General features: G+C 38.5%; 1 pseudogene; it reads right to left on the bottom strand.

Moving 5' to 3' along the window:
* Positions 1 to 16,125, bottom strand: part of LOC135709172 (uncharacterized) — a 256,458-nt pseudogene that overhangs the window by 158,114 nt on the left and 82,219 nt on the right.

Here is a 16,125-nt window from a genome sequence, read left to right on the forward strand (position 1 = left end):
AGGGATGGTTCACAGTCGCTTACTCACCTGTTGTACTTGACAACGTAGCCATTGTCTATCTCGGGCGCATGAATCAAACCCTGGGCCATGCAGGACAGATCCAGCTGCGAAGTAAAGTCAGTGCCGAAAGCAGTTTCCTCCTGGATGTTTTGCAGTTTGGTGTTTTTGCGTTTCTTCGGTTGGTGCTGGGAGTTGCTGTCCTCGGTTGGTTCTGTGGGAAAATTGATCAACAAATGGATAGCTGTCAGAGGAGTTGCACTCTAGATTTTTACACTGCGAACGATCGTTGTTCGATATTGGTTCAAATAAAGAGATGACTTGATTTTAGGTTTTAAATAAATAACTAAATGCATAAGAAAATTTTGATATTGATCACCTTAAAGTTTTCTAGAGCTCGAAGCCATTTGTGTAGCTTGCCAAGGCTACAGCTGCTACTGGTTTATACATTTTTTGATATTTGGAAGAAATTACTGTTCTATTTTGCACTAGAGTCCAGAGTGGTGCCAATTTAAATCGCTGATAGGTAGACAATGTGATTAAGTGTTTCAAACATGACTATCTTCGAATACAAAAACCCAGGGGTGGGCAACCTAGGCTGAATATATTTAAAAAATGGTTAGATATGTTCATTTTCTTGATTACTTAAAAACAATAGTATGCCCAGATCAAATATTGTTCCGCCCAAAAACCTCTATCCTTTTCATGTACAGGTATACCTCGATATAACGTAACTGTCACTTTTGGCTTCCATCGCCGATTTCTCGCAAACGATCATTGAAACAATCAAAGTAATAACCCCATCGGACAGATGAGATAATCCCCCATCTATTAGTAATATTATTTTGTATGATTCAATTGTTATTAGGGAGATATTGACGATGGAAGTCAAAAGGGAAAGTTACGTTATATCGAGGTTTACCGGTATTAGTTTTTGAAAATACTTTAAAAATTTCGTCGATATTAAGAAATATTTGATGAATTTTTCTTAGGGGCATACCACTCTAAACTTTAGTTCAAAGAGACTGTTCAAACTTACTCCTACGTTGTATCTCACTTTTCTAATTGTGGCCACAGCACGGCCCAGTGTGCGCACAGAGAAGAAAGTGCATACGATGCACTTCAGAATAGCAGAGATGCCAGTACTCCGAATGTCACTGACAAGACGACCAGAGCGATACACACACTGGCAGTTTTTGGATTGCACAAAATTGAACAAACAAGAGTTCTTCCACACCTTTTATTTCACCAGAAAAATCTTGAATTTAATTTAGTTTAGGTTTATTCACTTCGAGCTACTACTAATGACTGACTGATCTAAACAAATGATGATGGGAGGAAATGATGATGATGACGAAAAAACCCGAACACAAGTAACCGAAGACATAAGGTTGCCAGTATAACTATATAATTTCGCCTGAACGGGCGAACATTCGGTGCTGTATGGGCTCGCTACCAAAAACTTCACATTATGTTTCATCAGGGACATTAAATATTTTCCAATCGCTCATAAGTTTTCTCAAGTATTTTTATGTATTTTAAATCTTGCCTAATGTTCATCATAGTGACCGGTTGCTTGTGCAGTTGTTTTGTTATTGTTGTTTCTCACAGAAATGTGTTGGTAGTGCTTGAAGCAGTTCCGTGATGTGTACGTTAGTTCTAAGCTATTGGGTATACTGCGTTTGATTTCATGTTCTTTCTGTATAATTGTAGCTCCTATGTTTTTTTTTTTTTTTTTGACACCGTCAGTGCCGAGTTGCTGCAGGAGGAAGCTCATTTCTATGTCCCCACGAAGAACAAAGAAGTAACCATCCGAATTACATGTGGACACGTCTTCATACGTTGTCCTGGATCATATTGACTTGGGTGTTAGTCAGAAGGATGCAACCTGTGACACCAGCAAGAAAGGGTTTTGGACATTTTGGTACATGGATTTGGCACTACCTGTGTTTCATGCTGATTATTTTCAGGCATGCTTTTTAAGGATTTCTTCCGATCTATGTTTCCGAACGAATCCAAATCATTTATACTTTGTGAAGAAGTCCATCCATCACCAGGAGTGAAGTAATCGAGGAAAATATAAAGTGTTTATAATGCAATACTTTCACTTACTGGTTAACAAATGAACAGACGTTTAATTAAATTATTTCGAATGAAGGGAATTTGATCTAGCTGCTAGATTTGTTTCAAAACATTTCACTGTTGGGAATGACTTCATCGGAATTGAATCTGGCGAATCTCATCTATACCCATGTGTATGTTTTACAGGTTTGCGTCCGTCTGTCGGTGGGTTCCTTATCTATTATAAATTATGATGAATTTTAATAACTAAAATAATATCAAATTGTCACCATTTGCAGGACCATTTGTTTTATTATGCTTTATAGAATTTCTCCACATTCTAGCAGTTGTGTGACTGAAATGAGCGCTCAGCACTCAGCAGTTAAAACTTTAGTTATTTTATTGGTAATGTTTACTGAGTGTGCATGAGAAGTGGCACTCCGGATTCCACAAGTATGGTGCGGAAAGCTTGCACAACTTATGATTCAAATTCAATCCTAAGCTAATTGTCCTAAGTTACACGGTCATGATCCTAACGGACGAAAAATGCATCTATAACACAATGAAGTGATTTCCCAATCTGGAACGGAAACGAATGAATTAAAACAGAATGAGCAACGGCTCAAAGATTCTCATGATACGACCTGTGATATCAGGCATATTTCAAAAGAGCCACGGTGGAAATTTGTTTCCTAAAGAGGAGCCTTGGTCGAAAATACTCTTTTTCATCATACGCTTTAGAGAAATAAGAGCAATTCTTGCAAAAATATCAAAGTACATATGGCTCAAGGTATAGGAAGCACTATTGAAAAGAAAAAATATTGTTTTCAGAATTTAAATATTCCAAGCACAGTATTTTCAACAGCTAAACTGTTATTACGGATATTGGGATACCTCTAGATATTTTCTAGAATATGCTTTTACTTTGTGAATGGTGTCAGAGTAAGGTGAGTTTGGTGCTGCTGGTGATAAATTTCCTGCAAAAAGTGTAACTAAATGCTGCTTTTTCAGTAAAATAAGTTAATAATTTGGCAGTTATTGGTGATCCGCTAAGGGTGAGATATAATTGTTTGCAGATTCGGTGGAAATTGTCCGAGAATTTCGGCAGTTTACTGACGATAAACAGGCACATGTAAACTTTGCCAAGTGTCAAAACGCGTACGCAAAGTGAAATTCGTAAGAAAAGTGAAGCTTTTGGGGTTCTGTGAAGAATATTGTTGATGTGTTGGGGATCTTCTATAAAAAAGATTGGTTAAAAGTTGTGAAAACTCGATTAAATTTCGCGAAAATCCCAATCAGTTCTCGGTCAAGTTTACTTTTCTTTGGCTTATCCGCGGTGAGTATTGTAATAGTTAAGTACATCCGCAAATTAGAAAACATTTCATATTTCAAGTATAAGAACTTTAAATTGGGTAATCTTTTTTATTCAAGTGAAACACATCGAATATTCAGAAGCAGATCCCCAAAAACTAAAACTTTGTAGTGCCGTGTTACCTTTTTGAAGCAATTCGATAGTGTTTTAAGTGCGATGAGAGCAATGAACGACAATGTTGGATGGTTCAATGAAGGCAACTTGCCACTCAGGTTTTAGTTTTGTCGGTGATCGAGCCTCTGAAAATTTGACTGCTTCACTGTATTCAAAAATGCAAAGTACCCTACGAATGCCGGGGAATGTTTTCCCGTTTCTTTAACAAAATTGATTCTATTTTAGGTTCCAAGCAGATACAAATCAATAACAGCAACAACAGAGAGCACTGCAGAGCGAAAGCATTTGAATCTAACCTTAAAACAGTCGTAGTAACTACCTGGTGAATCTTGCTTATAGGGAAGAATGAAGAAGGCTGTTTGACCGTGAGTTACTGAATTTTGCATGGGAACGAGTTCGACACTCACGACGGTCTATAGTTCGACATGCTTTCAGCATTCGATAGTAGTTTGGGTGTATGTAAACATTGCCTTCACACGGTGATTTCTCCAGTGTTAGATTGACCGATTCTCCTCACTTCCGGAGTGAATTATGACGAAACTAATAATACCATCAGAAGGGCGGATAGCATAACAAAACTACAAAGACTTGTAATTCCCATATGAAAAACATCGAATACTTTTAGATAGAGCTGGAATACGGGACTAATAGCGTCTGTAAACAATTACGTCTCTTGATGATTTCTCGCGTAACACTTGAATAGAGCCTATTAAGTTTTGCTTACGAAAGGAAAAACCTATAAACGTTCAGCTGTTCAGATTTCGGTAAAATTTTATAGACATCTGTGTGATAATCTATGCTCGTAGACGTTTCAATTGATCCTACGTAAAATTAATCCAAACATATTATTTTTAAATAAATACCCGCCTATATATTAAACCAAAAAAAAAAATTAAACCAAGAAAATGATCTTACGATGGTTATGTACTGAATACTTGATCATGGTTAAAGAGGTAAAAGCTGTTTATTCACTACAGGCTGTTTTAAAAAACTATTAATTTAGTTCTCTAAAGATATATGTATATAGGACTCGAGATCATTGAAAAAAGAAAAGAAAGTCGACAGTTATGATAATTTTGTGTTTTTTTTTTATTATGTCGGTCATAACGCCCAATTTTGAAAAGTGAGATGTTGATCTCAAAAATTTTATAAATTTGGGATGAAAAACTTGAGGTCTACTTAGTGAATAAATTCCGCGGTCTCACATCATCAACTAAAACTTTGAAGATTTTGTGATTACAGAAAATTATTTTGATGGACATTTTCAAGAATATAAGGCTAAATAAAAGGCTCAAGGTGTCAAAAAAAGTAGGCTGTGCCGGCGTACGGTCGTGTTTATAGTGCTTTTAATGAAGAACAATCTCCAGTTTAGTTTTCTAGAAGACGATTTTAACCTGAAATGTTAGTTTCTGTGGAACGTTCTACTAGTGGACGGTACATTCCGCATAAAGCCGGGACTTTTACGAGACCTCTTCCATCCCGACAATCTGAGCTGTGGAAAATAATACATTGTGGACAATTTGCAATAAGAACCCTCTCACACCGGGAAGCAGCCGACCAACGGAAACATGGATGCCATCTGGAGAGTGGCAGAAAACCGAACAACTAGCAAGTCTTTTTCAAGTTCCAATCGTTCGATGGCGGTACCGGAAATGGATTGGTTTGAGAAAAATTTTCAGTTGATCAACTTTTTATCGCGGTTTGAATTCCTCGTGAAGCTGACGGAAAAGTTGTATCCAGCAGTCAAGCAAATTGGTGGACAAAAAGGCAAACTAACTCCCTGCTGTACGACGGAATCCGTCTGCGTGTCGGCTCCGTCGCTGTCGTCGTTTTCAATTTCAACATCAAGGTACTGAACCTGCCCCAGGGAGACTCACTCATCACATTGGAACAACCAGATAAGTACACTTGCTTTTTATTTTATTCTACACATATATCCCAATCATTTTATAACTAAATACGTGCCAGAATAAAAAGTTTTTTTTTTATTCTGGAAGTAAGAATACACTTGTGTATTTTTGCGGGGCTTATTGTATCAGAAAATGACCTCAGAATGTACGTGCAGAAACAGGCATTCTTGAAATGGGTCGTTTGATGTACGATAGAGCTGTCACCTTCCATCTCCAGGGTTAAAAATATTTGCACATTCGACATACAGAAAATGCAGATAAGTTTCTTCCATAAAAACTCTGCCGGTACAGAGGGCCATGGATTGTACTCACACACACACACACCTCTAGATATTTTCTAGAATATAATATCAAAGTTGTCTTGCCCTTTTTAAAAAACTTACAAAAGCTCACAGAGAAACATTTTCAGTTGATTGAAGAAGGCCCCGAAACAATAAAGAAACACAAATCGGATGATCACATTCTTATCTATAGCAGCAAAAGCCAGATGACAGTTCCAACGCGATGGACGGTTTTGAGGTAACCTTCCAGCAAATAGAAGCTGAAAATCACTCCTACCAAGAGGAAGATCTGCTGAACATCATTTTCTCAATTGCTATTAACATCCTGCTGCCATTTTCCCACGTCGAAGAACCGTTAAAATCTTCGATCCCAAGCAGCAGTGTTCGAGCCGATGATCGCAACGACGCTACCAAAATGCTTCATTTGATTATCAAGATCGTCGCAAAGCACTCCCCTAAAGAAAGCACTAAAAAAAGCGTGTCCATTCAACGTAAAAATCGATCGATTCCTTCGATACGTACTGGAGGATGCCATAGATCGAGGACTGCTCATCAAGACCACGGACAAATTCTTGATGTTCGTCTCAATCGGGACCATGTCGACCTTGAAGATTATGGAATTTCATCCGAACAAAAAACCGATTGAATTTAGCGAATGGGGGAAATCTAGACCGACGATGAAGCTTCCGAGCAATGTTGGTTATTTTTCCCTAATGCACTAATAAATAACTTTGAAACCCTTTCACTAATTTAAATGACGACTTATTTTTCCATCCAATCGAATTTTCCGAAAGGAAAATTCAATCCAAAGTGTAAGTGAACCGTTCAATTTTTGATTTGAACCTTCCATTTCCCCACATCCTACCCTTTATCTAAGAACCAAAAAGAGGCCGTCAGCTGAACAAGCTTCGTCAATTTCCCAACCCAAACTGTTTGTGTGTGAGAGAGGATTGCACACGGGCTAGTGCTTTTCGCAACCACTTTCGTTGCGGTTTGCTGACACCAAAGTGCTAGAACCCTTTTCTTCAGGATTCCAAACCGTGTCACTCGCAGGTTCCAATCGGACATCGAAACCGTTCAACCGTTCCTTTTTTTGCCTAGTTGAATTTGAGGCTTTGATTTGAGAAAGTTCATGATGGTGGTCCCTTTGGAGCCAATTTATCTGCATAAGCACATGTTTTGATGTTGCATATGGTCCCAATGGTGAATCATCACCGGAATGGCTGATGATGGAAGTCCGCTTCTCGTTTCCAGTCATCGTTCGCCAGAGCTCAGAGTTTGAGGAAATCTAATTAACAGCCAGTGTAGATCCCAAATCCTCATGTGATTAAGTGGTGGAGAAATTGGATTAGCACGTTTTCTGTTGGCCTATGGAACGGTGGTGCGCTCCGTACACACGCGGACCCGTCTTTGCTCCACCTGTGACCGCTTTCAGATCTGTGTGCGCTTTCATTGAGGACATTGAAAATTGCAACGAATCGCGTTTCATTATGCGAAAATGTTGCAGATGTGACTGTCACGGCATGGCACGGCTGGCGATTCATTCCACTGAGCATAGAAATTCGGGACGACTGGTAGTCCAATTATCTTCTTGTTAGTTTGCACTACTGGTGAACAAAAGACGGGTGGTCCCCACGGAGTGGGATGTGCCGACAAACTATTAACACATGCACTTCTGGTCATAGACTGGTGCGGTCGGTGGAAAATGTGTGACATTCTAGGTGAACTACACATGAGTTCTGCCATGCGTCTTTCATTTGGTTGGGTGAGTAATTTATTGAGAGACTCTGTCTGTTCATGCGACTCCAACGACTTACTAATGTGCACAATACGAAAAAGTCTTGTAAAGTTCAGTGCCCTGAGACCGAAATCACGAAATTGCAATTTTACTATTGCCGTTTCCAATTCAAATTTCAAATAATTCGACGCTAAAGCTTTCTTTGATATTGGTAATACACTTTATATAGGTTGCTGTTGTTAGAATAATAATCAGCACTAAAGAGGGTCTACTATAAGAGAGGAACGAACTCAAAACAAACTGCCTTGGCAACCTATGCTTATGTGATTTCTAGCAACACTGCCAATGCCATCTAGATAGGCATGCTCGATTGGCAATGGCTTTGGCAGATCGTTTGGCTCAAAACCAGCCATTCTGCTCCTCTTATATACTAGACCCTCTCTAATCAGCACTATTCATACACCCAACCGGGAAATGTAAGATTCTTTTACAGGTTGAAAATATGCAGAATTTGCAATGATTCACGGCATGAACAGTAATGCAATTTTCATGTTAGCTTTATTTTTAAATAAATTTTGTTTCCCCAAATGCATTTCGCCTAGAAAATCATCTCGTAAAGGTTTATACAAAAATATGCATTTTAGAAAAAATTGCTTGTACGCTGTAGTCCATTCCAAAAACTTGCAGAGGAACCATATGCAGAGGATGTGATAAATCCAACCTTACATTGATTGGTTGTAAAAGAATTTTTTTGCGTGTAGATGCCTGTTGCTGTGGGTTTAGAGCATCACCTTGTTCTAGACGACTGGTAACTCTTGCCCCGCCGGATGCCCTCGTAGAACCCGGAATAAAACCAGAGGCCCTTATTGCCCTTGTCATTTCACGGTGAAGTGATTCTTATTTGATTTACACGGCACTGGTCATTTCACTTCGTTTTCACCGTGAAGTGACACACGTAACAAGGGCCAGAACCACTGAGCCAATCTTATTCCGATTTCAATATATACCATAACAACGCACAAAGAAATAGGGTAAATGGCTCTAATGTTGGCCTATGAATCTAAGATTGGTCCCATCGCTAAAAATCTGCTATTCATCAATTTTATCTAGATGAACGCGTCATTGGGACGCAACTAATGGATATTTTTGGTCGCTATTGAAAATTTAGTCGATTGCTGAATTCATGAATGGACCCAAATTACCATTGCTGTTTCTATGCCTGTTTGAAAAGAAAATCGTTTCTAGCACGTTTGGCCGTCACCATAAGTAAGGCGGATGGTGTTGATTTCAAACGCCAACAACTTCTCAGGGTTAACTCGCATTGACATTTGGTCTTGATCAAAGTTGTTCCCCATACCCCAAAAACTCTTCATTTTTCACACCAAGAAAATCTAATACAGGAATCCCCAGAATAGCGTGGTGGGTGGTGCCGTCCACCTACCAGAATTTGACGGCTGTCCTCCATCCTGTTGAGCTGATTTTTTTGTATGTGATTAGGGTCAACCATAAACTTGTCAGTGACCTACAGAAAATCAGCTCCATTGGTTGGAAGACAGACGTTAAATTGCGCTATTCAGGAGATTCCTGTACCTACAGCACCACCTAGAACCGAAAATTTGAAAGTGCCTCGCTCCCCGATCCATTTTGGCGATTTTTCACAGACACACTTCAAGCCCTTTGTGGGACTCCAAATTGATACGGATCCACTCAGGTGGTAAAGTTAAAACAACGGACAGGCACATTTACAAAATTATGATATAAAATAACTTGATTTTTGATAAATTAATTTGAAGGTAAAACAACTTCATTTCATAAAATAAGAGCACTGAAAACCTTTTATTGCGTCAATTTCTTTGAGATGGTCCCTGAAAATTGCACCACAAAGGTGCATGAAGTGACAAACTTCAATGAAATTTTTTGGTCAAAAAATTGCACCACAGTGGTGCATACAAAAAATTGCTGGTGTATTTTTTTTTTCAAGGTTGTTCATGGAGGGACTAATCAAAATGAAAATTGGAAAAATTGAATCACGCTAAAATTTTGGAGGTGCACATTTAACTGAAAATGTCTGGTGGAAAATGTCGCTACACTGTGGTGAATGTACAAGCAATGATTATTCATTTTTCTGGTGCATAATTTGCATCGTTCTGATGAATGCAAACTTTATTGAAAATTTCTGGTGCAAAATTTGCATCGCTCTGATAAATGAAATGAACGGAAAAATTCTGGTGAATAACTTGCACTGGTTTGGTAAATGAAGGCACAAGCTTTATTTAAAATTAAGCTATATTGAAAATGTCTGGTGGAAAATCTGCACCGTTCTGGTGAACGGTTGGGCAAGCTTTTTGAAAAAAAATTTGTCTTAAATATGCATCCTCTGCTGAATAGAGAAACAAACTTTAATAATAATTTCTGGTGTAAAATTTGCACCATTCTGATGATTGGAGGGAAGCTGCTTTACTGAAAATTGATGATGAAAAATCTAAAAATTGGTGCAAGCTTTATTTGGTGGAAAACCTGCAAGATTCTGATGATAGGAGAAGCCAGCTATATTGAAAATGTCTGGTGAAAAATGGAAAAAGGAAATCTACAAAAGATTGTAGAAGCAATTTTTATTGAACATTAACGTTGGTAAATTTGCATCGTTCTGATCAATTGAAAGTTTCTGGTGGCAAGTTTGTATTGAAAATTCAGATCTGCTGCATGGAGAGGCCTGATGTAAAAATTGCACAGTTCTGGTGAATGGAAGTTTAAGCTTTATTGAAGATGTATGATAGAAAATCTACAACGATTTGGTGAATGGGCGGACAGCTTAAACTTAATTTTCGAGAAGAACCTCAAGGGTATTGAATTCTGAGGACAGTTCTAAAAGAAAATATTTCTGGGGATGATTCCATGAAAATTCTGCAGATAATTTCTAGTGAATCTTGTAGATAGTTCCAAGATAATTTCGAAAAGAATACCAAGAGAATCAAATTTTGAATGAAATTCCAAAGGGATGTTGAGAAAAATTTCAATGGAGTTCCGAGGATAATTTCAAGCTAATTTTGGGAAGACTTTCTGGAGAATACAGAGGAAATTCTTCTGAAACTTTAGGGAATTTCAGTTCCAAGGTGTTCTGAGAAAAAAAAAGTTCTAAAATATTCTGAGAAGAATCTCAAGGATATCGAATTCTTATTACAGTTCCAAAATATTTCTGGAGAGAATTCAAAGAAAATTCTGCATATAATTTTTAGTGCACAGTACAATTTTGAAAAGAATACCGAGAAAATCCAAATTTTGAGTGTAATTTCTAAGGGATTTTAAGCAAACTGTCAAGTGAATTCCGACGATAATTTCTAGTTCATTCAATTTCAATGTGTTCTGAGAAAAAATCATGAAGAGTTTTAAATATAATTCCAGTGGACTTCAGAGAAGAATTTCAAAAGAGCTCTTAGGGAGTTCTAAAAAAATCCGAGAAGAACCTCAAGGATATTGAATTCTGAGGACAGTTCCAAAGGATTTCTGGGGAGTGTTCCAAGAAAATTCGGCGTATAATTTCTAGTGAATCCTGCAGATAATTCCGAAAAGAATACCGGGAAAATTAAAATTTGAGTGAAATTCCAAAGGGATTTTGAGGAAAATTTCAAGGGAGTACCGATAATTTCTAGCTCATTCCAGGAACATTTTTTTAGGTAATTCAATTACGTTCTAAGTAAAAGTCAAGAAGAGTTATAAAAATAATTCCAGAGGACTTTTGAGAAGAATTTCAAAAGAGCTCATAGGGTTCTAAAAATTTCGAAGGGAACCTCAAGGAATTCTGAGGATGGACTTTTTCGCAACTGTACAAAGTTTATCATCATGCAGTGGTGACATCTGCGTTGAACTTTTGCGGCAATCTTCCAATTGAGTTTAACGATTTTTATATTACACCCGACTACAACCGAAACTTCTAAAACGGCTGACAGCAGTCCCTTCGTGTCTGCCATCGATAAAGAGTAAAAAGAGATAGCAAACTATACTTTCTTTTTCTAAAAAACGATGTGCAACGGAATCATTTTTGTGTCGAGTCAACGATGTGCACGATGTGAATAGTCTCGCAATATCAAAGGAGCTTGTAAAATCAATATCAAGCATGATATTTGATTCCAATATACGCGTATTGAGCGTGATTGAGCGTATGAGAGTGGAAAATATCATTTGATTGATTATTTTGCCAACACTGGTTGTTTGTTTCTAATTGAGAGCTCGTCTACGAAACTTTCTGTACCTTCCCGAAGTATTTTTAACAGCGCTGAAGCTCTCAGATCCTATTTAAAGCACTTTTAAGATCTTCGAAGTCTACTGAACCTATCTGTGGGACGGAAAACTTCTCAGAAGTTCTTTAAACTGCGCCGCATCTTATTTTCATTGGCTCCCTGATTATCTCAGAATTTCAGAGAAGTTAATACTTTTAAAATACTTTAAAATACAGTAATTTCCGATACACTCAACAAATTTTGAAAATTTACATTTGGCACATTGATGCATTTTCAGACCTTAGTTCAAACATACATCAATACAATTTTAATTTCACGTGGAAATATTCAATAATCCAATATACATGCATCTGCGTTTTGATATAACAGTGAAAAGTTCAATTGAAATAAATTTAATTTTCAACGAAAATTTATTTAGTTAATATTCATAAACCTGCTCAAGTTTGTAGATGAAAATCTCAAAATATGTTTATGTGTGAAGCTTCAAGCTGCATCCCACCCAATGTTACATCATTCAGACCGAAGTAATCGATGTTATTTGTATGCTAATTTAGTGACACTCTACAAAGTAAACACAACTGTTGATTTAAATCTCTGGCAAACAAACATCATCGCTGAAATTCATTCCCAAATAATTATGTGCCTACATTGATTTGATTGACTTCATACTGAAGTGTCAGCCTACCATGGAATGATATATTACATCAGATAGTAGCACAAAATAGTTCATTAAAGTCCAACAAATATCTATGTACCGTATAATGGGGTATCTTTGATAATGCGGGTCACTTTGATAGTAGAATATGATGATTAAATTTACTCCCAGCACTGGGTCAATTTTGAAGCTTAGGGTATCGTATAGCTTGTTTATATAGTACCGTATGCGTGATAATGTTTGCACAATCGTACAAATAAGGTTCCCGTTTCACCTGTGCATACAAAGTGCCTTGGTTTTCTTTGCATGCACGTAACCTATATCTCATACCGTAGTAGGCTGTGTATAAAAGAAAATGATTTACTTAGTTTGACAGTTGTACCATGACGAAGTGGCAGCGTATTCGTGATTTGCCCCACGCGCAAATGTCGCAAAAAGACAATTCAATCGCCGTGGGAGTGTCCCGGTGGACCGTCAAAAGGGTTTAAGACCGAGAAAAGAAAGGACAACTATCCGCGAAGGTGGCCACAGGTCGTCCGAGGTCAGCTCGGGTTCCGAGGGTTATCGCTGCTATCAAAAGGAAGATTCGGGTGAATCCAGTGCGTTCAATAAGGAAAATGGCAAAGGAACACGGGATCAGTGACTTGTCAGCATGGAAGATCGTAAAGGAAGATTGCGGGGCGAAGTCGAGGGCACGGAAAAAAAAACTCACATGATTACCAACCACATCCGGGAGCTACGAGTCGAACGATGCAAGAAAATCTTGAACTTCCTTAAGCAAAAAATCCAGTAATCCTGTTAACCAACGAGAGCATGTTTACCGTCGATCCCGTATCAAATTCCAGAACCGACCGGTATATTAGTTCTCTTCCGGTGAAAGACGTGGTCAACGAGCACAAGAACGTGTATCTGATCAAGCATCCTGCTAGCGTTATGGTGTTTGGATTGGTGGCTTCCGATTGCAAAAAAAATGGACCCAGTGTTCATTCCAGAAGGCGAAAAGGTCAACACGGAGGTCTACATCGGGATGTTAAGTAAGTATGTTCTTCCGTGGATCAAAGAACAGTACGGTTCGAAGCCAAATGTTTTATTTCAACAAGATGGAGCTCCGTTCCACACCTCGAACCGCACTCAGAAGTAGTTGCAGGAACATCTTCCGTTCTGGGCGAAGGATATGTGGCCGCCATCCAGCCCCGATCTTAATCCGCTGGATTACTCAATATGGCGCGTCATGAAGGCCAAGGCCTATTCTAAACGCCACCCGAGTACAGCAAGCCTCAGACAAACATTGACCCGTACCTGGAGAGAAATGGATCCAGGCTACATTATTAGAACCTGCCGTGCATTCCGGAAGCGTGTGGAGGCCGTAATTGCAGCAAGTGGAAACTCGATCGATGATTAACATAGTTTAAGACTCTGAGAAACATCCCCCTTTGAATAAATAAAAAAAAAACTCGAAAACGAAATTTAAAAAAATATATATATATATATTGACATTGCTCAATGGCAAACATTATCGCGCATACGGTATATGTTCATATTTTCCAAACATATCATAATTTTTTTTTATGGTTTTCATTCCAAGTTGTCTTCTTATTGCTAATGATGTTTTCTGATTACATACTCATTCAAAGTATGATAGTTTTGAACTTAATTGTTTAACGTTCACGCATGTTTGTCTACATTCATAGAGCATTATCAAATTTACCCCAAATCAAAATACTGCTATTCGGTCACAAGACTAAAAAAATGGTGCAAATGCAATAATGTCCTTTAAACATATTATTAACTTTAGGATCCTCAGCAATAAAATTATAAAACAATCATTGCTGTAAAAAAATATTTAGAACAGACTTTAAAAAAAAAAACTACCAATGTTACCCCGTTTGACAGTACTTCAATTCTCATTGGATATGCATGGGATATTGATATAATAGATATTTGTAATAATGATGATTAACATTCGTTATCATCATCATTATCGGCTTCGGTCAGGAATGCCGGCTGCTGCAGAGTGAGTAAGTGTAGGAGCTAACGAGAAAATTGACTCACCATTAATTAAATTATTCAATGGCAACCATAAGTTCCCCTGTCCATGTGTTTATAGGCATGTTGAGCTATGTAGATACAACAGCACCGACTTCATTCCCCGGTCGTTCCGGCGGATAGAGCATCATGAGCATGCTCGGAATTATTTATCGTGCGAACTGCTATTTAGTTTAGTCCGAAAAATGCGTTCCGGCTCGTTTGGCCTGGCCAAGCTATCTGCTATTGGATGCTGTGTGCAGTAGGAGCCTGTTCGTCGAGAGAGCGAGGACCTTCCGCCGGAATGGGAACAATGTGCTGGGAAATATCTGCATAAATAATGTATGAAGTGCCAGCAAGATGGACGCAGTAGAATTGCTTGTTCATTTATCTGTTGGGCGAAATTATTATTATTATGTGTATGTGTGTAATTTAGGATCATTAGTCGGTGCGTAAATACCGTAATCCAAAGCGATACGTAAGCCGGTGGACCGGGGTGGGATTCATCCTATGCTACGATGATTTGTTGTTTCTAAGTTTGCGGATGGAGATTGTTTGTTTCGCAATGATAAGTGGAAACGATAAATTTTCAAATCCGACTCGTCTTGTTGCCAGGGCTTTAAAATTAAGTTCTAACAACAACCGACAACCGGTGGTCCTGTTCAATCACCTCCTAGCGACACGATTAGTAGGAGATTTGTCTTGTTCGTCGTTTATCCTGGTCTCGCCGATTCCGTAATATATTTCACATTCATTCGACCATAAAAAAAACGCGAGCCACTTGTTAGATCAAAATGAACAAAGCCGATGATAAGTTCGGTCGTAAAATTACCAGAGTTATGGCAAAGCCGATCCGTAGGCGTGGGTGGACACGCTACGCGTTCGATTAAAACACGATTTCAATTTCCGCTCTCCTCACATAGAGTCCGCAAGTAGCCACTGCGATCAATATGGTATTTAAGGTTCTCAGACGAGGGACCCAATTTGGCTCTGCCAAAATCGTAACCAAGCAGGAATAATTGGTACGATAGCAAACCCCTTAACATTCCAAATGACTTGCATGACTCCACACAATTGTACGGCTGCTGGTCCTGTTGTGAATCAATTTCCAAATCTACCGGAACTGAGAGTCATCATTCTCCCATTTTCAGACTGCCACTGACTGGCTGACCCAGAAGCCGTGACTGTTTTAGTTTCGGCATGAGAAGGCAATAATTCTTAACGTACTCCGCTTACCAACTGGCAAAAGATTGCAACGCAACGGCTGATAGGCCAAGTGGGATTAGAAGGTCTTGATTTGTCCAATTGGTTTATGCTGGTGTGTTGAAGAGAAGAAAAGGCGGGATAATCTCCCTCGGGTGAAGCTATAATAACTCAAAATTGATCCATTTCCCGAGAGCTAATGGGTGACACTATTAACGGAAAGAACACCACTTGTAGAGTCGGAGTGTGAACTAATTATGCAACATCGAATGGGATTATAATCCCCTCGATTTAGGGAGAAGATTTTCTATTTTTTTTTTTAGATGGTTTATGGGGGCGAGTGTGAGTATAAATCAAATGGAAGTGGGCAGTGAGCAAGACCGGAGCAGTGTGGCCTATAGGAATCTCATTAAGGCAACATCCGTCATGTACCTACTTGTTGAGTTTTTTTAATTTTGTGGGCAACAAGAGGAATCATGATAAATTATGTATTGAGAGCCTTCGTTGGGAGTTATGTGTCACCGAGAATCG

Source organism: Ochlerotatus camptorhynchus, unplaced genomic scaffold (genome assembly GCF_037179485.1).
Source record: "Ochlerotatus camptorhynchus isolate MF236.1 unplaced genomic scaffold, CSIRO-AGI_Acam_v1.1 ptg000353l, whole genome shotgun sequence".
NCBI lineage: Eukaryota > Metazoa > Arthropoda > Insecta > Diptera > Culicidae > Ochlerotatus > Ochlerotatus camptorhynchus.